Raw genomic sequence first — 22,996 nt, forward strand, 5'->3', positions numbered from 1 at the left:
CAACCTCATTGCCTGCCATGTTTCAAAGCATTGCTCAGTTTCCCTAGTTTCACCCAGGGGAGAACACAAGCATTAAAGATCCCATTACATGGGTAATGGGTGTTAAGGGAGGGAAACCACAGACAGTGCTGGTGCCGGTAAGGAGGAGAGCACAGTCCTTGCAACTCATCCAAGAGATCAGAGATGGAGGCCTCATTCCCCAAAGCACAGCAATTAACCCACTATGTCATCTTCATGTACACACTGAGCCTAGGATGGAGATCATGCATGAATTGAAGATAAATTCTTATGGAAGGAGCTGTTCCTAAACAGGAGGATTCTGACGTGGAAATTATTGCACAAAGGAACTCTTGAGCACCTGGACAGCTTTCCAGCCTCAGGAATGATGGGCACTGGCCCAGTCTGCCTTAACCTCCAGACCTACTATCTAGACTAGACCCCCATCCTGGGCTCACCAGTTCCTCCCAGTCTCATTGCCTCTTTCCACTTCTTTCCCTCTTTTTCCTGGTGTGTGATTTGGGGGCATTCTGTCCAAATATGTATTCCTATGCCCCAAACACACTACTAATGACTGCATTAGAACACAAAAGCAAAAAATAACTGCCATAAATACAGTACTTGGGGCGGGGGGCGGGGGTCATTATCAAAAGGCTGCATTTTCTCCTGTTTTGCAGAAGGGGAAAAGAAAACTGGGGAAAATGCAGCCTTTTGATAATGAAGCCCTCCCCAAGTACTATATTTATGGCAGTTACTTTTTTGTTTTGCTTTTGTGTCCTAATGCAGTCATTAGTAGTGTGTTTTTCTAGAATAATGCATCATACCCACAAGGAGCACCAATAGAAACAAAGACATATTTCCAAAGATGCCCTAAACACATTCTTACTGTGCCTACTGGGCAAGTCAGCTCTGAGTTTCTGGGCTGCTAAACTGCTCAGGACTGTGGATCTGCAGATACAAAGACTAATTGGTGAGTTCCAGCATGGGCAGCCAGGTCATGGTTCCTGGGAAGAACCAGCTCTCACAATGACAGCCTTCAGGGCTAGGAATCCTTACCTCTTCCCTGTCCAAAGTCTTTTTCGTTATCTGCTGAGAAGGTATAATGGATTTCTGCCACGCATTAATAGGTGAACATTTCACTCATCAGTGGTCACAATAGTGTTTATCTCTTAGGGAAGGGAAGGAAAACTCTGTAATGACTTTGCTTTCAGTTTTGTCCTTTGGTTATAGAGCATTAACTAGTATTATGTGTCCACCAGAGGCAGACAGGCAGGCACTAATAATGGAGCTTTTCCAGGGAAAACTATCCCATTTTCCTTCTTTAAAAAATCTATTCCTTTTCCAAAGTAACAGTCCAGCGAAAGTTGAATCCACTCATTCATAAGCTCGCTGCACCACTACCATTGCAAGGTTGTCCCATATCTTCAGGTTCACCCTGACCCCTTTTTTTCCCTGTTTAACAATTTCCCCATGGCTAAGCCATGCAATATAGGAGACTTAGTACTCCCAGTAATGTTTGTTCTCATAAATATGATACAAAGAGAAGCAAGAAGATTTCTCCTCTGCTTATTTGGATACATCCAAGGATCCCTCTGTGGTAGGCAGAATTCTAGGATAGTCACCAAGATTCTTGCCCTCTCATATACATATCCTGTAGAGTCCCCTCCCCTTGAGTGTAGGTGGAACCAGTGAATTATGTTGCATTACCTGGCAAAAGGTATTCTAAGATCCCTACTCAGTTTACTCCCAGTTAATCAAAAGGGAGATAATTATCCTGAATGTATCTGGCCTAATCAGGTGAGCCCTTAAAAAGAGACAAGAAACAGAAGAGACACTCTCCTGTTGGCCTTGAAGAACAAACTGCCACAATGTAGAGAAGTCCACATGGCAAGTAATGGTGGGTAGCCTCTGAGAGCTGAGAATCTCAGTCCTATAACCTCAAGGGACTGAATTCTGGCAACAACCAATGAACTTGGAAGGGACCCCTAGGCCTCAGATGAGAAATCAGCCCAAGCTTGTTTGCAGTTCAGTAGGACCCTGAGCAGAAGACCCAGTTAACCTGTGCCCAGAATCCTGACCCACGGAAATTGCGAGATCATAAATGGGTGTTGTTTTAAGCTGCTAAGTTTGTGGTAATTTGTTATGTGACAATAGGAAACTAATGGCACAGTTATAGAGAGCATTTCTCCTTCACAAAAATTTCTATTGGACAGCACTGTTTCAGAGGCATGGCATTGCCCCGTTGACCCCGGCCATGTGGTATTTCTTTAGCACTATTTACTTCCCTAGAGCCAGTCACTTGCCTTACCTAGTACTTTTTCTCTCTTCCCTTTGTTACTGCTCCCCAAGGAAGGGATAGATAATGGCACGGGTTACAATGGAAAATAGAGTTATGTCTCATTTTTATCACCTACAGCAAGAAAAAAGTTTATGTGGATATAACATTTCTTCTCTCCAAGACTGTAGGTTCTTGCAGAGAGCTCTAAAGCCAGGTTCAATATATTCATGACATTGTCACATAACCCAAAGATTAAAATATTGCTCCCATTTTACAAATAAGGAAACAAAAACTATGAGAAACTAAGTAAATCTCCAAAGTCACACACTTGGCAAGTGGAAGATCTGGGATTAAAAAACATCTCTGGCTCCCAAGCTACTTCTCTAAGATCAATATTGAAATAAGTTTACCTAAGCTAAGGTTGATTGGGGAGTGGAGTGGAGTGGAGTGGGATTTCTGCCACATAAAAGTATTTAGTGCTTCTCAAAATCAAAATAAAGGATTCAGAACTGCTACTCTTTGTGTCATCCATAGTATTAGGTGGAACCAAGAACGAAGTGAATCTTTCAGAAAGTGCCCAGCAGACTTGTCATATTATAGAAACACAAACACCAAACTGCTAGAAGAAAATACACTGTAGGAAATGTCCATAGAACAGTGAAGTCTTTATAGACTGAACTTAATTCATTCCCCTGTCGAACTCTGGGGATAATGGAATTGTCTAGACCTTGATTCACAGTGATATATTGAAAGCATAGATATGGTCACTGGGTTCATCTGAAATGAGCTGACTTAGAAGTTGAGAAAAACTAATGTCTGCCACTCTATTGGAAAGGCCAGGCCCTTTTTTAAGGGCAGGGGGAGACTTGAGTTTAGGAACTTTGAGAAGGGGTAAAAATCAGGAGCAGATATAATCTTGCCCCAAGCCTCTCCAGTCCCCAGTCTCTCCCTGCCCTGCTAGGGTTGGTACTTGTTCAACACTGCCTTTCCTGGCCTCATGAGCCTCTCACTCCCTTAAAGATTTATTACCCCCTGGGAGAAGTACAAAAGACTTATTGTTTGCCTCTCTTCCTAGAAAGCCTCTCTACCTCAAAAGCCTCTGTACCCCTGCCAATGGCTCTCTCTCCGTGCTACTACTCCTTCCTTCTCCCAGTCTCTCAAGACTTTAAAAGGGAGAAGGTGACAGCTGAAATCAGTTTGAATGATACAAGTGGTGAAAAATTCAGATAAATATGCAAAATTACTCAGAAATGGAATTTTTACCCCTTCAAAGGAGGGAAGGGATTTTTATTTTTTAATTGATTTTTAGAGAGGAGGAGGAGGAGAGAGAGACATTCATGTTAGAAACATCCATTGGCTGCCTCCTGCAAGGGCCCCAGCCAGGAATCAAACCTGCCACCCTTTGGTGCAAGGGACGACACTCCAACCGAGTCACACAGGCCAGGGCAGGAGGGAAGAGATTTTTTAAAATGTTCTTAGGGTACTTGTAGGATTAACTACCCACATACACCTTGCTAACCTTCCTGCCCTTCCACACATCACACCCACCCCCATCACACAGCTGTCTTGCCAGGAACACATTTCTCTACAAACCATCCATTCTGCCACTCTGCCACACTAGGCAGCAAGGAGTGTGTTAGTACATTAACATATTAATGAGCATCTGAAATAGTGTCACAGATCCATTGCAGGTTTGTTCCCTGGATCCCTGCTATGCATAAGTCAATCCTCAGCAGTCATCGGCTTGGCAAGCAAGACGAAAATCTACTTTGGGTCTCTGTTGCTGCTGCCTGAGTTCTCAGATCTGTTAGGGGACTAGGGAGGGGAGTTCACCAAGTGAAATCATTTATTTTTGCCTCTTTTCCTTCATTGCTCCAGCCCCTCACTCACCCTGCTTGGCAGTGTGGAGGAGCGAACAGGGTAGGTAGCTCCACCTGTGGAGCAGCCCAATACCAGAGCCAGTTTCCCAGCCTGTCCCTACCGCTGGGCTTCCTATTCGGTAAAACCACAATAATTCAGACTTGTTCCCCTCTACGGACATAGCATCCAGTGTGGACCCCTCAGCATCAGAAGAATCTAAGCTTCCTGACAAGTTTCAGTATCCTAAAGTTACCGTCAGCAGCCATCAGTCCTGGCTTGCCACTTCGGAGGCGCGAGCTGGGTGTGGGCTGCGCCAAGGTCGCAGGTGCCCCGGAATCCAGAGGTGCCCCGTAGACACCAACAGGCTCCCCCAAATGTGTGGGCACCATGTCCAGTGTCGAGAGGCAGACTGAGGGCTGCAGCATTTCCAGGCTTCCCGAGGGCGGGCCCTGCAGCCCTCCCTCTCAGCTGCTGTACAACCTCAGAGAGCCTGGGAATCTCGCCCACTGGCCAAGATGGCGCCGGGGTCGGTTTTATGCCCAGAGCGCCTAAAGCTAGAAAGACGATTGGACAGGGCCCCAGCCCGTCCAAAGCTAGAAAGGCGATTGGACAGGGCCCCAGCCCGCCCAAAGCTAGAAAGACGACTGGACAGGGCCCCAGCCCGCCCAAAGCTAGAAAGGCGATTGGACAGGGCCCCAGCCCGCCCAAAGCTAGAAAGACGACTGGACAGGGCCCCAGCCCGCCCAAAGCTAGAAAGGCGATTGGACAGGGCCCCAGCCCGCCCAAAGCTAGAAAGGCGATTGGACAGGGCCCCAGCCCGCCCAAAGCTAGAAAGGCGATTGGACAGGGCCCCAGCCCGCGCAAAGCTAGAAAGGCGACTGGACAGGGCCCCAGCCCGCGCAAAGCTAGAAAGACGACTGGACAGGGCCCCAGCCCGCCCAAAGCTAGAAAGACGATTGGACAGGGCCCCAGCCCGCCCAAAGCTAGAAAGACGATTGGACAGGGCCCCAGCCCGTCCAAAGCTACAAAGATGATTGGAAAGGGCCCCAGCCCGCCCAAAGCTAGAAAGGCGATTGGACAGGGCCCCAGCCCGCCCAAAGCTAGAAAGGCGATTGGACAGGGCCCCAGCCCGCCCAAAGCTAGAAAGACGATTGGACAGGGCCCCAGCCCGCCCAAAGCTAGAAAGGCGACTGGACAGGGCCCCAGCCCGCGCAAAGCTAGAAAGACGACTGGACAGGGCCCCAGCCCGCCCAAAGCTAGAAAGACGATTGGACAGGGCCCCAGCCCGCCCAAAGCTAGAAAGACGATTGGACAGGGCCCCAGCCCGTCCAAAGCTACAAAGATGATTGGAAAGGGCCCCAGCCCGCTAAAAGCTAGAAAGATGAATGGACAGGGCCCCAGCCTGTCCAAAGCTAGAAAGATGATTGGACAGGGCCCCAGCCCGCCCAAAGCTAGAAAGACGATTGGACAGGGCCCCAGCCCGCCCAAAGCTAGAAAGGCGATTGGACAGGGCCCCAGCCCGCCCAAAGCTAGGAAGGCGATTGGACAGGGCCCCAGCCCGCCCAAAGCTAGAAAGACGATTGGACAGGGCCCCAGCCCGCCCAAAGCTAGAAAGGCGACTGGACAGGGCCCCAGCCCGCGCAAAGCTAGAAAGACGACTGGACAGGGCCCCAGCCCGCGCAAAGCTAGAAAGACGATTGGACAGGGCCCCAGCCCGCCCAAAGCTAGAAAGACGATTGGACAGGGCCCCAGCCCGCCCAAAGCTAGAAAGACGATTGGACAGGGCCCCAGCCCGCCCAAAGCTAGAAAGACGATTGGACAGGGCCCCAGCCCGTCCAAAGCTACAAAGATGATTGGAAAGGGCCCCAGCCCGCCCAAAGCTAGAAAGGCGATTGGACAGGGCCCCAGCCCGCCCAAAGCTAGAAAGACGATTGGACAGGGCCCCAGCCCGCCCAAAGCTAGAAAGGCGATTGGACAGGGCCCCAGCCCGCCCAAAGCTAGGAAGGCGATTGGACAGGGCCCCAGCCCGCCCAAAGCTAGAAAGGCGACTGGACAGGGCCCCAGCCCGCCCAAAGCTAGAAAGGCGATTGGACAGGGCCCCAGCCCGCCCAAAGCTAGAAAGACGATTGGACAGGGCCCCAGCCCGTCCAAAGCTACAAAGATGATTGGAAAGGGCCCCAGCCCGCTAAAAGCTAGAAAGATGAATGGACAGGGCCCCAGCCCGCCCAAAGCTAGAAAGGCGATTGGACAGGGCTCCAGCCCGTCCAAAGCTACAAAGATGATTGGAAAGGGCCCCAGCCCGCTAAAAGCTAGAAAGATGAATGGACAGGGCCCCAGCCCGTCCAAAGCTAGAAAGACGATTGGACAGGGCCCCAGCCCGCCCAAAGCTAGAAAGACGATTGGACAGGGCCCCAGCCCGCCCAAAGCTAGAAAGGCGACTGGACAGGGCCCCAGCCCGCCCAAAGCTAGAAAGACGATTGGACAGGGCCCCAGCCCGCCCAAAGCTAGAAAGACGACTGGACAGGGCCCCAGCCCGCCCAAAGCTAGAAAGACGATTGGACAGGGACCCAGCCCGCCCAAAGCTAGGAAGGCGATTGGACAGGGCCCCAGCCCGTCCAAAGCTAGAAAGGCGATTGGACAGGGCCCCAGCCCGCCCAAAGCTAGAAAGGCGATTGGACAGGTCCCCAGCCCGCCCAAAGCTAGAAAGGCGATTGGACAGGGCCCCAGCCCGCCCAAAGCTAGAAAGGCGACTGGACAGGGCCCCAGCCCGCGCAAAGCTAGAAAGACGACTGGACAGGGCCCCAGCCCGCCCAAAGCTAGAAAGACGATTGGACAGGGCCCCAGCCCGCCCAAAGCTACAAAGATGATTGGAAAGGGCCCCAGCCCGCTAAAAGCTAGAAAGATGAATGGACAGGGCCCCAGCCTGTCCAAAGCTAGAAAGATGATTGGACAGGGCCCCAGCCCGTCCAAAGCTAGAAAGACGATTGGACAGGGCCCCAGCCCGCCCAAAGCTAGAAAGGCGACTGGACAGGGCCCCAGCCCGCGCAAAGCTAGAAAGACGACTGGACAGGGCCCCAGCCCGCCCAAAGCTAGGAAGGCGATTGGACAGGGCCCCAGCCCGCCCAAAGCTAGGAAGGCGATTGGACAGGGCCCCAGCCCGCCCAAAGCTAGGAAGGCGATTGGACAGGGCCCCAGCCCGTCCAAAGCTAGAAAGGCGATTGGACAGGGCCCCAGCCCGCCCAAAGCTAGAAAGGCGATTGGACAGGGCCCCAGCCCGCCCAAAGCTAGGAAGGCGATTGGACAGGGCCCCAGCCCGCCCAAAGCTAGGAAGGCGATTGGACAGGGCCCCAGCCCGCCCAAAGCTAGAAAGACGATTGGACAGGGCCCCAGCCCGTCCAAAGCTACAAAGATGATTGGAAAGGGCTCCAGCCCGCTAAAAGCTAGAAAGATGAATGGACAGGGCCCCAGCCTGTCCAAAGCTAGAAAGATGATTGGACAGGGCCCCAGCCCGCCCAAAGCTAGAAAGGCGACTGGACAGGGCCCCAGCCCGCCCAAAGCTAGAAAGGCGACTGGACAGGGCCCCAGCCCGCCCAAAGCTAGAAAGACGACTGGACAGGGCCCCAGCCCGCCCAAAGCTAGAAAGACGACTGGACAGGGCCCCAGCCCGCCCAAAGCTAGAAAGACGATTGGACAGGGCCCCAGCCCGTCCAAAGCTAGAAAGACGATTGGACAGGGCCCCAGCCCGCCCAAAGCTAGAAAGGCGATTGGACAGGGCCCCAGCCCGCCCAAAGCTAGAAAGGCGACTGGACAGGGCCCCAGCCCGCGCAAAGCTAGAAAGACGACTGGACAGGGCCCCAGCCCGCCCAAAGCTAGAAAGACGATTGGACAGGGCCCCAGCCCGCCCAAAGCTAGAAAGGCGATTGGACAGGGCCCCAGCCCGTCCAAAGCTAGGAAGGCGATTGGACAGGGCCCCAGCCCGCCCAAAGCTAGAAAGACGATTGGACAGGGCCCCAGCCCGCCCAAAGCTAGGAAGGCGATTGGACAGGGCCCCAGCCCGCCCAAAGCTAGGAAGGCGATTGGACAGGGCCCCAGCCCGTCCAAAGCTAGAAAGGCGATTGGACAGGGCCCCAGCCCGTCCAAAGCTAGAAAGGCGATTGGACAGGTCCCCAGCCCGCCCAAAGCTAGAAAGGCGATTGGACAGGGCCCCAGCCCGCCCAAAGCTAGAAAGGCGACTGGACAGGGCCCCAGCCCGCGCAAAGCTAGAAAGACGACTGGACAGGGCCCCAGCCCGCCTAAAGCTAGAAAGACGATTGGACAGGGCCCCAGCCCGTCCAAAGCTACAAAAATGATTGGAAAGGGCCCCAGCCCGCTAAAAGCTAGAAAGATGAATGGACAGGGCCCCAGCCCGCCCAAAGCTAGAAAGACGATTGGACAGGGCCCCAGCCCGTCCAAAGCTACAAAGATGATTGGAAAGGGCCCCAGCCCGCCCAAAGCTAGAAAGGCGATTGGACAGGGCCCCAGCCCGCCCAAAGCTAGGAAGGCGATTGGACAGGGCCCCAGCCCGCCCAAAGCTAGGAAGGCGATTGGACAGGGCCCCAGCCCGTCCAAAGCTAGGAAGGCGATTGGACAGGGCCCCAGCCCGTCCAAAGCTAGAAAGGCGATTGGACAGGTCCCCAGCCCGCCCAAAGCTAGAAAGGCGATTGGACAGGGCCCCAGCCCGCCCAAAGCTAGAAAGGCGACTGGACAGGGCCCCAGCCCGCGCAAAGCTAGAAAGACGACTGGACAGGGCCCCAGCCCGCCTAAAGCTAGAAAGACGATTGGACAGGGCCCCAGCCCGTCCAAAGCTACAAAAATGATTGGAAAGGGCCCCAGCCCGCTAAAAGCTAGAAAGATGAATGGACAGGGCCCCAGCCCGCCCAAAGCTAGAAAGACGATTGGACAGGGCCCCAGCCCGTCCAAAGCTACAAAGATGATTGGAAAGGGCCCCAGCCCGCCCAAAGCTAGAAAGGCGATTGGACAGGGCCCCAGCCCGCCCAAAGCTAGAAAGACGATTGGACAGGGCCCCAGCCCGCCCAAAGCTAGAAAGGCGATTGGACAGGGCCCCAGCCCGCCCAAAGCTAGGAAGGCGATTGGACAGGGCCCCAGCCCGCCCAAAGCTAGAAAGGCGACTGGACAGGGCCCCAGCCCGCCCAAAGCTAGAAAGACGATTGGACAGGGCCCCAGCCCGTCCAAAGCTACAAAGATGATTGGAAAGGGCCCCAGCCCGCTAAAAGCTAGAAAGATGAATGGACAGGGCCCCAGCCCGCCCAAAGCTAGAAAGGCGATTGGACAGGGCTCCAGCCCGTCCAAAGCTACAAAGATGATTGGAAAGGGCCCCAGCCCGCTAAAAGCTAGAAAGATGAATGGACAGGGCCCCAGCCCGTCCAAAGCTAGAAAGACGATTGGACAGGGCCCCAGCCCGTCCAAAGCTAGAAAGGCGATTGGACAGGGCCCCAGCCCGCCCAAAGCTAGAAAGGCGATTGGACAGGGCCCCAGCCCGCCCAAAGCTAGGAAGGCGATTGGACAGGGCCCCAGCCCGCCCAAAGCTAGAAAGGCGACTGGACAGGGCCCCAGCCCGCCCAAAGCTAGAAAGGCGATTGGACAGGGCCCCAGCCCGCCCAAAGCTAGAAAGACGATTGGACAGGGCCCCAGCCCGTCCAAAGCTACAAAGATGATTGGAAAGGGCCCCAGCCCGCTAAAAGCTAGAAAGATGAATGGACAGGGCCCCAGCCCGCCCAAAGCTAGAAAGGCGATTGGACAGGGCTCCAGCCCGTCCAAAGCTACAAAGATGATTGGAAAGGGCCCCAGCCCGCTAAAAGCTAGAAAGATGAATGGACAGGGCCCCAGCCCGTCCAAAGCTAGAAAGACGATTGGACAGGGCCCCAGCCCGCCCAAAGCTAGAAAGACGATTGGACAGGGCCCCAGCCCGCCCAAAGCTAGAAAGGCGACTGGACAGGGCCCCAGCCCGCCCAAAGCTAGAAAGACGATTGGACAGGGCCCCAGCCCGCCCAAAGCTAGAAAGACGACTGGACAGGGCCCCAGCCCGCCCAAAGCTAGAAAGACGATTGGACAGGGCCCCAGCCCGCCCAAAGCTAGAAAGACGACTGGACAGGGCCCCAGCCCGCCCAAAGCTAGAAAGACGATTGGACAGGGACCCAGCCCGCCCAAAGCTAGGAAGGCGATTGGACAGGGCCCCAGCCCGTCCAAAGCTAGAAAGGCGATTGGACAGGGCCCCAGCCCGCCCAAAGCTAGAAAGGCGATTGGACAGGTCCCCAGCCCGCCCAAAGCTAGAAAGGCGATTGGACAGGGCCCCAGCCCGCCCAAAGCTAGAAAGGCGACTGGACAGGGCCCCAGCCCGCGCAAAGCTAGAAAGACGACTGGACAGGGCCCCAGCCCGCCCAAAGCTAGAAAGACGATTGGACAGGGCCCCAGCCCGCCCAAAGCTACAAAGATGATTGGAAAGGGCCCCAGCCCGCTAAAAGCTAGAAAGATGAATGGACAGGGCCCCAGCCTGTCCAAAGCTAGAAAGATGATTGGACAGGGCCCCAGCCCGTCCAAAGCTAGAAAGACGATTGGACAGGGCCCCAGCCCGCCCAAAGCTAGAAAGGCGACTGGACAGGGCCCCAGCCCGCGCAAAGCTAGAAAGACGACTGGACAGGGCCCCAGCCCGCCCAAAGCTAGGAAGGCGATTGGACAGGGCCCCAGCCCGCCCAAAGCTAGGAAGGCGATTGGACAGGGCCCCAGCCCGCCCAAAGCTAGGAAGGCGATTGGACAGGGCCCCAGCCCGTCCAAAGCTAGAAAGGCGATTGGACAGGGCCCCAGCCCGCCCAAAGCTAGAAAGGCGATTGGACAGGGCCCCAGCCCGCCCAAAGCTAGGAAGGCGATTGGACAGGGCCCCAGCCCGCCCAAAGCTAGGAAGGCGATTGGACAGGGCCCCAGCCCGCCCAAAGCTAGAAAGACGATTGGACAGGGCCCCAGCCCGTCCAAAGCTACAAAGATGATTGGAAAGGGCTCCAGCCCGCTAAAAGCTAGAAAGATGAATGGACAGGGCCCCAGCCTGTCCAAAGCTAGAAAGATGATTGGACAGGGCCCCAGCCCGCCCAAAGCTAGAAAGGCGACTGGACAGGGCCCCAGCCCGCCCAAAGCTAGAAAGGCGACTGGACAGGGCCCCAGCCCGCCCAAAGCTAGAAAGACGACTGGACAGGGCCCCAGCCCGCCCAAAGCTAGAAAGACGACTGGACAGGGCCCCAGCCCGCCCAAAGCTAGAAAGACGATTGGACAGGGCCCCAGCCCGCCCAAAGCTAGAAAGACGATTGGACAGGGCCCCAGCCCGCCCAAAGCTAGGAAGGCGATTGGACAGGGCCCCAGCCCGCCCAAAGCTAGAAAGACGATTGGACAGGGCCCCAGCCCGCCCAAAGCTAGGAAGGCGATTGGACAGGGCCCCAGCCCGCCCAAAGCTAGGAAGGCGATTGGACAGGGCCCCAGCCCGTCCAAAGCTAGAAAGGCGATTGGACAGGGCCCCAGCCCGTCCAAAGCTAGAAAGGCGATTGGACAGGTCCCCAGCCCGCCCAAAGCTAGAAAGGCGATTGGACAGGGCCCCAGCCCGCCCAAAGCTAGAAAGGCGACTGGACAGGGCCCCAGCCCGCGCAAAGCTAGAAAGACGACTGGACAGGGCCCCAGCCCGCCTAAAGCTAGAAAGACGATTGGACAGGGCCCCAGCCCGTCCAAAGCTACAAAAATGATTGGAAAGGGCCCCAGCCCGCTAAAAGCTAGAAAGATGAATGGACAGGGCCCCAGCCCGCCCAAAGCTAGAAAGGCGATTGGACAGGGCCCCAGCCCGCCCAAAGCTAGGAAGGCGATTGGACAGGGCCCCAGCCCGCCCAAAGCTAGGAAGGCGATTGGACAGGGCCCCAGCCCGCCCAAAGCTAGAAAGACGATTGGACAGGGCCCCAGCCCGTCCAAAGCTACAAAGATGATTGGAAAGGGCTCCAGCCCGCTAAAAGCTAGAAAGATGAATGGACAGGGCCCCAGCCTGTCCAAAGCTAGAAAGATGATTGGACAGGGCCCCAGCCCGCCCAAAGCTAGGAAGGCGATTGGACAGGGCCCCAGCCCGCCCAAAGCTAGAAAGGCGACTGGACAGGGCCCCAGCCCGCCCAAAGCTAGAAAGGCGACTGGACAGGGCCCCAGCCCGCCCAAAGCTAGAAAGACGACTGGACAGGGCCCCAGCCCGCCCAAAGCTAGAAAGACGATTGGACAGGGCCCCAGCCCGCCCAAAGCTAGAAAGACGATTGGACAGGGCCCCAGCCCGTCCAAAGCTACAAAGATGATTGGAAAGGGCCCCAGCCCGCTAAAAGCTAGAAAGATGAATGGACAGGGCCCCAGCCTGTCCAAAGCTAGAAAGATGATTGGACAGGGCCTTGTGCACCAGTAGCTACAAAGATGATTGGCTAGAAAAAAAAGCTCTCCCTCCATGCTGTAAGAACAGTGAGCTTGAGCTGGAAGCGGAGATGGTCTTTGAGAGGAGGTGCACCATTCTCCCAGGTCATGGCATCTGACTGAGCCTTTTGCACCAGCACCTGTCCCGTGAGTTTGGCTTTCCTTGCCTCAGGCAGCTGAACCTGCATTTTTCGGTTACACTGAAACATTCTAGCACCCACAGAATAGAACATGTCTGTGTATTTATTTAATACTAAAAGAGTCTAGAACAATCTTCCCATAGAAATATTTCCCCATCTTCTAAAACAAAATGATGCTTCATACCAGGAGTGCTGTTTAATTATTATGGTTACTGTTACTGTTTTAATGTCCTACATCCTGTGGAAAGACCACTAGAAGCCTGGATTCTACTTGCAGCTCTGCACCCCTGTGCTTGTCACCAAGCCTTCCCAGGATTCCAGTTCCCCATCTTTACAGATGAGGATTTGGACCTTCTGCTTTCTGAGTCCTGTCATGTTCTGTTCATGACTCTGCTTTCTCCTAGTCAACAAAATTAAGTGAGGTTGCATCATCCACTCCAAAGGACTCTGTATTCAAGCTATGACAGGATGCAGTTGGGGAATTACCCTGGGCTCTGGGATGGAAAGCTGGGGATTCATCACAGCAGCAGTGGATCGAGAACGAGTTAGTGAACTCTTTGGGCCTCTGTAACCTTCTCTGTAAAGTGGGTATCCTAGAGCCTTTATAGAATGGTTCTTAGGATCCAATGAAATGATCAAGTCCTTGACATGTCACTTCTTACTAAATGTTAGTTCCCTTTCCTGAACTGGAAACAAAAGAAGACTAAGAGGCCAGGATTAGGGTCCAAGTTCAAAAGAGGAAAATCTGGAGCGCTCCAAGTTTCTCCCTTCTTTTTTCTTTATTTCCCTGTCTTCTTGGTAAGTGATGTATAAACAAAGATGAAGCCACAAGAGGTCATTCTTGGGGGGGGGGGGGGTCTTACAATCTGGAAACTGGAAAGAAGGCTGCCCACTACAAGAGAGCCTGGGACTTCTCTGACAGGTGGGATGTCCTCAGTCTCTGATGTTGTTGACTTGGGCTATCTTGATTGTGCAGCTGGCTAATTTTAAAAGTTCTCTAATGCTAAAGTGGCTTAAAATAAATTTTTTTGTCAAAATCTCCCAGTGTGGCAGTGATGAACAGATAGTTCTGGATCCTGGTTGGAACACTAGCTGGGAAAGCCATGGCCTGGAGGCCTGGCTGAGGGGAGGCTATCTTTTGCAGGGGCATGGACCAGACATCCTGGCTATTCCCAGGGTCCTACCTCCTGTATGGCATTCAGCAGGTCACTGGACCTCTGGAGGTCTATTCCCTTCTCTGTCAGAGACTCAGACATGATAAGGTGGCCCAGATTCATCTTGTACATTAGCTGCCCAAGACCTGAAATCCCCCTTTTCCAAGAAGCCCTGGCTCCTCTCAGAGGGAACAGGCTTTAGAGACCACATTCTGCCTGCCAAGGGTATTCATTGTTCCTGGGTTGTCACTGGCACTAGGCTTCTTCAATAGGCAGAAATAGAAAATATGTAAGTTTCAGAAGATGAAAATAAATCATGAGTTCAAACTGTTATTTCCAATTCAAATCTAAGATTATAGGTTTTAACTCAACTTCCTTGATTTTATAATTAATCTCTTTTCTCTTAGGTTGAAAAATCTTGATTCTTAATGATACTGGCATAATTTCTTATTTCAATAGTCTCAAAATGACTACAATAAGACAATTGAATTTAGCTTTAGATTTCTTTTCATTTTCCTTTTGTCTTTAGGATATTTTCTGCTACAAATGTACAATAAAGAGTACTTTGTTTATAAGTCACATGAAGTGATTGAAAGTGTTGAACACAATGATTATTGAAGGCCTGTGTATTTCTTTAGGTACATAAAATGAGAAACTATGAGAGGCTCCTACTGCCCCATTTAAGTGGATCTAGTTTATAAATAACTAAAATCCATCTAAAGTGTCTATATTTTTACTTTACAATTTATTTGAAGAAAAACATACAGGCTTTTTTTGCCCTTTACACTCATCTGCCTAATGTGCTGCAATATTTAGAAAACTAGAAGTTCCTTCCCTTCCCTCCTTGGGAACTCAGCCACTGGCCCTCAGAGAAGCTGGCCTAGGTTTGTTGAGTAACAGCACAGAAAAGTCCATGTGTTGATGAAGAGAGCCTTTGATCTCCAGAAGACTTGAAAACTCAAGCTTGGAGGTCTTGGCATTTATCCCAGAGATCAAACACATATGTTGGCACCTGCAGGGAAAAGGGAAATGAACAAGCCATTTTTGAATCCAGAGCCTATGATGGAAACTCCATAAGCAATGGCAGAATCTACTGAAGGCCATGGGTCCATGAAAAGCCACGAGAAGCCTCTCTGGGGAATTTCTTTACCAAGAAATTGGCTAAATGGACCACACACAGGGATCAGACCACTTCACCTATGAATGACTGTGAATGAGCCCAAATACCAAAACACTAGGTTGAACCATATGAAATTGATATTTTTGTAGGTCAAAATAGTTGGGTATTGTCAATTTCATATGGTTCAACTTTATAGCTCTTAAATAAGCAAATGAAGATCCAAAAACACAATAATCTTTCAAAATGGATAAAAGACACTCTATTTCCCCCTCCCAGGTTCAAGGCATATCTTTCAAGTCTCTCTTTTCAGTTTGATTTGCTCTAGAGGCAGGCAGAGGTGAGAGAAGAAAGAGAAAAAAGATACATATATAAGCAACTGACTCTAGAGGGTCCCATTAAAGAACAAGGGCCTTGGGCCCCAGTCCCCAGTGCTGGCCAGTATGGCTCAGAGGCCCACCAACAGATCTCTGAGTATACTGGAGTCCCTGCCTAATCATACTTGGGTCTGGGAAACAGAAAGTTCAAGGTACTATGCAGAAGTACTTTAAAGAATAAGAGACGTCATTAGTGCTCTCAAGAGTTTATAACCTGCTAGTCAAATAAGACAGATTAGATGATAATCCCAGGTGGGATCAAGTGTGCACCTGGAGAGAAGTACAGAGTGCTAAAGATTCAAGAGAAATGCTCTCTGCCTCAGCAAGGAGTACAGGGAAGAAGTAACGTTGAAGTGCAGGGGCGGGGGAGAGTTTTAAGGATAGAATTAGCAGGAAGGTTGGAAAATGCTGGAAGAGAACCATACAAAATTTCCATTTTGAGGTAAGAAAGATTTGAATACTGGCAATTGCCTACGAGGCAACCCAATATGAAGGTTGGAACGAGTCTCACAGTGCAGTCCTAGGAGGACTACTGCAGCTAGATAAGGAGTTGTGTGAAGCAGAAGGGGGCAGGTTAGAGGCCACCAAGGAGGAAGACAATACCACTTAGCATGTGCACGAACCAGGCACTGGGTTAGGCTCTTGATAGAGGTAATCTCATTTGGTTCCCACATAAACCAAGGAAGCACATTTGATTATTCCAGTTTTCTGAATAGGCACCGAGAGGTTAGGAAACATGCCCAATGGTTCAAAGATTATAAATGCTAGAGACAACACTTGAAGCGAGCACATCTGATCTCAAAGCCTCTCACCACTTTCTGCCTTGCTGCCCCACTTTCTAACCTACAGAGGAGCAGAGGTCTATTTGGGAAGACAATGGTCATCCTGGAAAGAAAGACTGAAACCTTTCAGTGGAGAGCCCTGGTGGCCAGGATGAGGAACCTGCTACATAATGGGGAATGTCTTAATTGTCCCCAAAGCAGAGCTCAAGACAAGTTGTGTGAGGATAGAGATGGGCATTTTTGTGTATTTATTTGCACCTTTCAGCTAATCAACAGTCTAAGAACACTGACCTATATGTGACCTATAGGAGCTCAAGTATGTGATTTGAATGAATATGCCTAAACAACATAGATGGTTCAATCTATGCATCTTGTGGCCCTTTCAGTCTCCTTTTAGTCTACCTCCTTTCTTTTCCTGATCTCTTTCCTCCCAGATAAATTCTGCCCAATACCCAGATCCAACTGTACCTCTTCTGTGGATCCCTTCAAGATCATTCATTTCATTCGTTCATTGAGCGATGAATGATTAAGGATCTCCCACATGCTGGGCACTGTGCTAGGCACTGGAATATAGTGGTGGACATGACAGACGCAATCCTTGCCCTCGTAGAGCTTATATCCAGGTTGAAAGAAGGCCAGGAAAGAACCCTATTAATAAGGAAGGATATAGTCAGGTGGTGATAAGCACTCTGATGAAATGAAACAGGGGGATGTGAGAGAGAGCAAGGCTAGTGGGAGGCATGGTATGGAGGAAATGACAGGGGAGACATAATGACCAGGAAGGCCTGAGATTCTCAACTAAGCATCAAAGATAACAGTGTAAGGGAGAGAAAGAGGATCCCTATCCATATAGAGTTGACCTCTAGTGGAATGTCATATTCCTCTAGTTCAGCATAGCAGTCTGGCCTAACTGGTTATTAAAATCATTTCCTCTTCTTTCTGGGCACACAGCTGGATAACATTTGCCAGCCTCCCTTGCAGTTGGATGTAACCGTGTATTTAGGTTTAGCAGTACAATGTGAGCAGAAATGACATGCACCACTTCCAGCACAGCCCATAAAAACCTCCCACACATTCTCCTTCATGTTCTTGACACCTTAGAAGCCATATACTGAAGATGGTAGATTCATGAAATAGAAGGAACCTAGATCATTGAATTTCAGCTAGGAAATGAGCTACCCACCAATGAAGAAAAACCCATTTGGACATTATGCAAGTTAGGAATAAACTTGAATTTTATTCATTCACTGAGATATTGGAGGTTATTTGCTACAGTAGCTCACATTACTCTAATTCACTGAAGTTACTGTATCATTGCCATGGCTACTCATTTGGCCCCTTTTGGGCTTATAACATGGTTCCTATTATATTACCATTTACCTCTGTACTTTCAATTCACTTTTCCTTCCTGTACGTCCTATCCCCTCAACGCGGATGGCCACAGTGCAGTCAGAGGCTTGCTCTTCTTAGGGGACTGCTTTGATATGTTACCTGTTCACCAAAGTGGGATTCTGCTTTCACTGCTATATCCTGTCAATGGATGCTTTTATGGCCTTTTAAGTCATTTGTATTTTTAGGTAGGGGAATGGTTAATGCTTTCATCTTTTCTCTTTTAGTTTACTTAAAAGACACGTTTTCTAAACTACCACAAATACAATCCTTATTTCAGTCTTTCCCCAAATTATGATCATTTCTGACTTGTTGAGGCCAGGGTCAATATGACAGTACTACCCATACACTGTTGTAGTTGCTTATTTCCCTGTCAGACTGTATGCTTTTCAGGACAAAGCATATTTCTTCTGTATATCTCGGCACAAAGCACAGAATCAGGTACACAGTAGGTGCTCGATAAACGCTTGCCAAATGAATGAATAAGGTTATCTAATGTTGTTAAATATGCTGGTATGCTTTGGAAATAATCTGCAAATGATTTTGTTCTTCAGAAAACATCTCTAAAGCCAGCCCCTCAATTTACAGTCAGCATTAACAAAAGCTTTCCCTTGAAAACCAGATGCATAGAAATCAGGCTGAATTACAAGTAGCTTTGGGGCATCCACAGAAATGAAGATTGTGTGAAGAGCACACTAAATAGGAGTCTGCTTTCCTGCTGCTCTGCTAAGTGCTGGCTTTTTTTTCCTCCTTTGCTCTTTCTTCCAAAACTATCTCCAAATTATCTCCAGGAGTCTACAGGCAGAGTCATCCTTTGTCCTGACACACACCTCTGTAAAATCACCTACCCAGTGAAAGCTGCAAGCACCCAGTTAGCCAAAACATTGTACTCGATTTCTTTTCAGGGCCAATCCTCAGGCAGTGCATGGGTGCCAGGGAGTGACTGCAGCTAGCCCATGCTGAGATGCCTTCTCAGTGCCTTCAGACCAAGTTGGCCAACCCCACATGGCTCTTGCCTTCACAGTGTCCTTCTGATTCAGGTATCAATTTTCTTTGAGGATCACAGTGCAGAGCTTCAGCAATCAAAGACACCAAGGCCAGGCTAATTTGGCAAAAGAGCTAGATCAGGAAAGGAATGGACCCAACTTGTGAATGACTTTCTGCCAATGTTGTGACTCTTTTTTCACTTTCTTTTAAAGACTGTCTAGCCAATAGTTTTGGTGAGCACATTTCTTTGCCTTTATCCACCCCGGTAAAGGTTTGTACTTTCTACAACAAAATCCACCCGGCACAAGTGACACACAAAGGCAGGGCTAGATTCCCATTTCTCTCACCATTGTGTTAGTTTACCATTGTGCCCTTATAGGTCTTTTTTAGATATTGGGTACTGGCTGAAGCCCATTCCAGAAATACCAGTGTCCTCTGGTAGGGCTTTCTGCAAATGCACAGAGACAAAGGTCCGCTGGCGCTGTCCAAGCAAACTGCATTTTCAAGGGTAACAAACTAGAAATTCCCTCCTCCTGGGGTAAATTCAAACCAGTAGCCTGGAACAGACAGTTCAGTGTCTGAACTGTGGAACTATCAGGGCCTTTTTCGTAACAAGTATGGATTTAGGGTTTTGGCATGGGATAGACTCCAAAAGGTGCATTTAAAAAATTAAGAAAATCCCAGTTTAATTTTCAATTGTTAGTGGGAACTCAAAGATTATTAGGCTTTTCCTTTGCCTGCTGCTTCCCTAGACTGCACTTTCTCCATTACTGTCTTCCCCACTTCCTTTCTCTGTCCCCTTCACACTCCTTTCCCTATAGTCCTTGGTGAGGGCCTGGCACTCTAACAGACCAAGACTATCCTGCCCTTTTTAGATATATTACATTTTCCAGCCCATAAAGAAACTCCTGTTATTGGTAGTTTTCTCCATTTGGTATATGGGGCAAAAGTAACAGCTCTCATGACCATTACAAGAATGAAATCCTTGAGTATTCAGAAAAATCAGACTAAGGAATTAGACTGACTAGTCATGCTCTGCTCTTCACTCTTTGTCAATTAAAAAGAACAATGGCACTGCTCGCTCAATAAATATTAATCAGGCACCTGTTATGGCCCTCCACTGTATAATGTTCACCTTTTTCCTTCAACTTATTTCTGCCCTGCTTCTCCCATACCTTCATGTGCTGAGGGTAACAGTGATATCAACAAGTTTCCATCTTTCTCTAAATATTCATTCATTCGGCAAATAATTACTGAGCATCTACTGAGTTCTAACCGTGCCTAAAGCACTGAGACACATATGAGGTCTCTGGTCTACTGGAACTTGCTATCTAGTAGGTGAGACCGATGACAAACATACAGATATAATGTCAGGTGATATATGTTCTATGAGGATGTAAGCAAGTGGTGTAAGGGGATAAAGAGTGGCAAGGTCACTGTTTTGGAGAGGGTGGGCTAGCAGATAAGGTCAGTTGCTTGTCAGCATCCCCTTAGAATTCACTTAGACATTCCAAAGGGCAGTCCCCATGAACTCCTGAGACTCTGCCCAGGGGTGATATTTTTGTGTGTGTGCTGGCAATGGAAGAATGCTTGGCCCACAAGCAGGGCAAGCAAGTAGTATTAGAGAATGCCCCTGAGAGCAGCCTTCACCAATGACAGATGCCCTCTTCCGAGGTTAAGCTAACTCAGAAGTGTGGTCTTCACCTCTTCCAGAGTTCCTCAGCAGGACTGAGCTCCAGCTGACTGTGTGGTAACTGCTTGAGACCACGTATTTATTAGACACATTCCCTCCTCTATCTCTCCTCCCCACTCCCCTGCAGTGTTACCTGGACTTGCCATTCACATAAACCACTTGTACTCCAATCCTTGTCTCAGGGTCTACTTCTAGGGGAACCCAAACTAAGATAGGTAGTTAGGGAAGGCTTCTCTGCCAAGGTGATATTTGAGCAGATATTTGATCCCATGAAGGGGGCAGCTAAGTGAAAATGTGCAGTAAAAGAATTCCAAGGAGAGAGAACAGAAAACCAAAGGTCCCTGGGTGGGATCATGTTTGAGTATTTGAGGAATAGCAAAGCCAGAGTACAGAAACAGAATGGGTGAGGGAAAGGGTGTTAGAACATGTCTTTCTTCTTTCCTCATTTTATAGCTACAATATCTCCTTCAATCCTTTCTTTCATTATTTCCTACAATTGGCTCACTTCTCATTTCTCTGATGACTCATTTTCTGAGAGTTCTGCCATTTTATTTGTATTTTTTATTTCACTCTATTTAAATGCATCTACTACTGATTGGTGCAGGGGCACTGGGAGACTGTGTACAGTCTTCTTTAGGGAGGAAGCCTCCAGGGGAAAAGCAGCAGGCTCTCTTCAGTAGCGCTCCACTCCCAATTTTTTAAAAGTTGGGAGACTTTTCATTTTCTCCTATCCATTGCTATCATCATCTTCATCAACGACACCTCCTGAGAACTCATATGCCAAACTTCATGCCACTGGCTTAGCCTTCATCTTCTCTGACACTCATACCAGCTCTGAAAACCAAAGAGTAACTACAGCCTGGCCCAGGGAGGCATCTTTCCTCCCTTTTCAACCTCCTGTGGCAGATAAGGCCTTCTGACTCGCCCCAGCAGCGATTCATGAGGCCGTAGTGCCTACACCGTGCACTCTGGGCCCTGCTGAGGTAGCTACTTTGATCCAGAACAGGAGATTCCAGATCACAAAGGATGTGGAGTTCTCTTTAGGCAGCTGGCATGAGCTTAGTGCAGATGCCTCATGGAGCAGGGCTGCTTTGCTGCCTCCTGGGAGGTTCATCATCAAAACTTCCCGCCCTGACCCATATCGTACCTTTCTCCATTTGTGCTTTTGGCTAGAGTTACTGGGTAACTGACAGCAAATCCTATTAGTGCTTCGTTCTGCTCACACAGTTCCTTCTGGAGGAGTTGGCATCTAAAAATTAGTTTAGCAGTAAGTGAGCCCTGAGGTGATAACTATTACAGCCTAAAAGACAGACCAGGAAGACTGAGCTCTATTGGCAGAACTGGTCCATAGTCTGTGTGGGTGGTCCTCAGTAAATCCCTTAGTGTCTCTGAGGCTTAGGTTTCTCTCAGGCTGAAAGCAATAACAAATAGTTGTTAGGATTCCCGTTTACTCCTTTCTAATTGGTCTTCTTAGTGTTTACTCAATGTCCATGTGCATATCTACATTTTCCCTCTTCCTATGCAGTTAAATCAGGGCCAAATGACAGAGTATTGGCTACTAGCCAGTGGGATGTGGGCAGAAGTAATGTGCACCACTTTGACGCTTGGTCCTTACAAAACCTCCCAAGAACTTTGCTTCTCTCTTTTTCTCCACTGCTTGGTGACTACATGTTCTAGACTTACATCAGACTTTGTGTGAAGAAGAAATAGAACTTTTATTGAATTAAGGCAGTGAGCTCTGTTGGTTTATCTGTTATAATAGCATTGCATAGCCTATCCTGACTAATACAATTTTTCTTTATTCTGCCTGTTCATTCATTCATTTACTCATTTGTACTTTCAGATGCCATTCATTCACTTGGTATTAATTGGCTATTACATGGCTAGATATCAATACTTTAGCATGAATAAACCTTGGGTTCTTCTCCTGGAGGAGCTGAATGTCTAGGTGAGGAGGCAGATATGGGAGCAGAGGCAACAAAAATAGTGTGATAAGTGTGTACTAGGTGCATAACATTATGTTGTGTGCAGAGAAATATTCGGAGGCTTTTTACCTTGAGAAAATTTCAAGCACTAGACTCTTCCTGGTTTCATTCTTTACCAGACTCCTTTCCTCTAGCAGCACTCACCCCTGCATACTGCACCCGTTCTGACAGAATCACATCTACCGATACTCTCTCTTTTCTACTAGTCCATCGCTTCAAATCAGTCTTTCTGAAGTACTATTTCTACAGGCTATGCCCCTGTTTGAAAATCATCTAGGAGTTTTTCATTGCCTACAAAAGGTCCAAACTCTTCAACTTGGCATTGATCCAGTTGTGAACTATCTTTCAAACAACATTTTCCACTTCTCCTTCACCCAAAAGTTTCTCCTTCAACCAGACTGGCATAACCATGTCCAAAAATGTACACCATTGGAGATCCCACTCCTATGTCTTTTCTCACACCATTCTTTCCCCAGGGCTCCCCTCCTTATCTGCTTAAGTCCCTTCTCTTCAGTATTAACACATTCAACAACTTAGATGAAATGAATAATTCTTGGGGGGAAAAACTAAAGAAATTCAATTCTTAATCAAAACCCTTCTCACAAAGAAAATTCCAGGTCCAGATGGCTTCACCAGTAAATTCCATAAAACATTTTAAGAAGAAATCATTAATTTACATAAATTCTTTCATAAAATAGAGGAGAGAACATTTGCTAACTCATTGTATGAAGCCTGTATAACCTTGATGCCAAAATCTGATGA

General features: G+C 49.5%; 1 protein-coding gene across 1 annotated transcript in view; it reads right to left on the reverse strand.

Annotated features, from left to right (window-relative positions):
- NHS (NHS actin remodeling regulator) overlaps positions 1-22,996 on the reverse strand; it is a 327,136-nt gene that overhangs the window by 39,994 nt on the left and 264,146 nt on the right. The gene's annotated exons all lie outside the window — the stretch shown is intronic.

The sequence above is a fragment of the Miniopterus natalensis genome, chromosome X, assembly GCF_054644295.1.
Source record: "Miniopterus natalensis isolate mMinNat1 chromosome X, mMinNat1.hap1, whole genome shotgun sequence".
Classification (NCBI taxonomy): Eukaryota; Metazoa; Chordata; class Mammalia; order Chiroptera; family Miniopteridae; genus Miniopterus; species Miniopterus natalensis.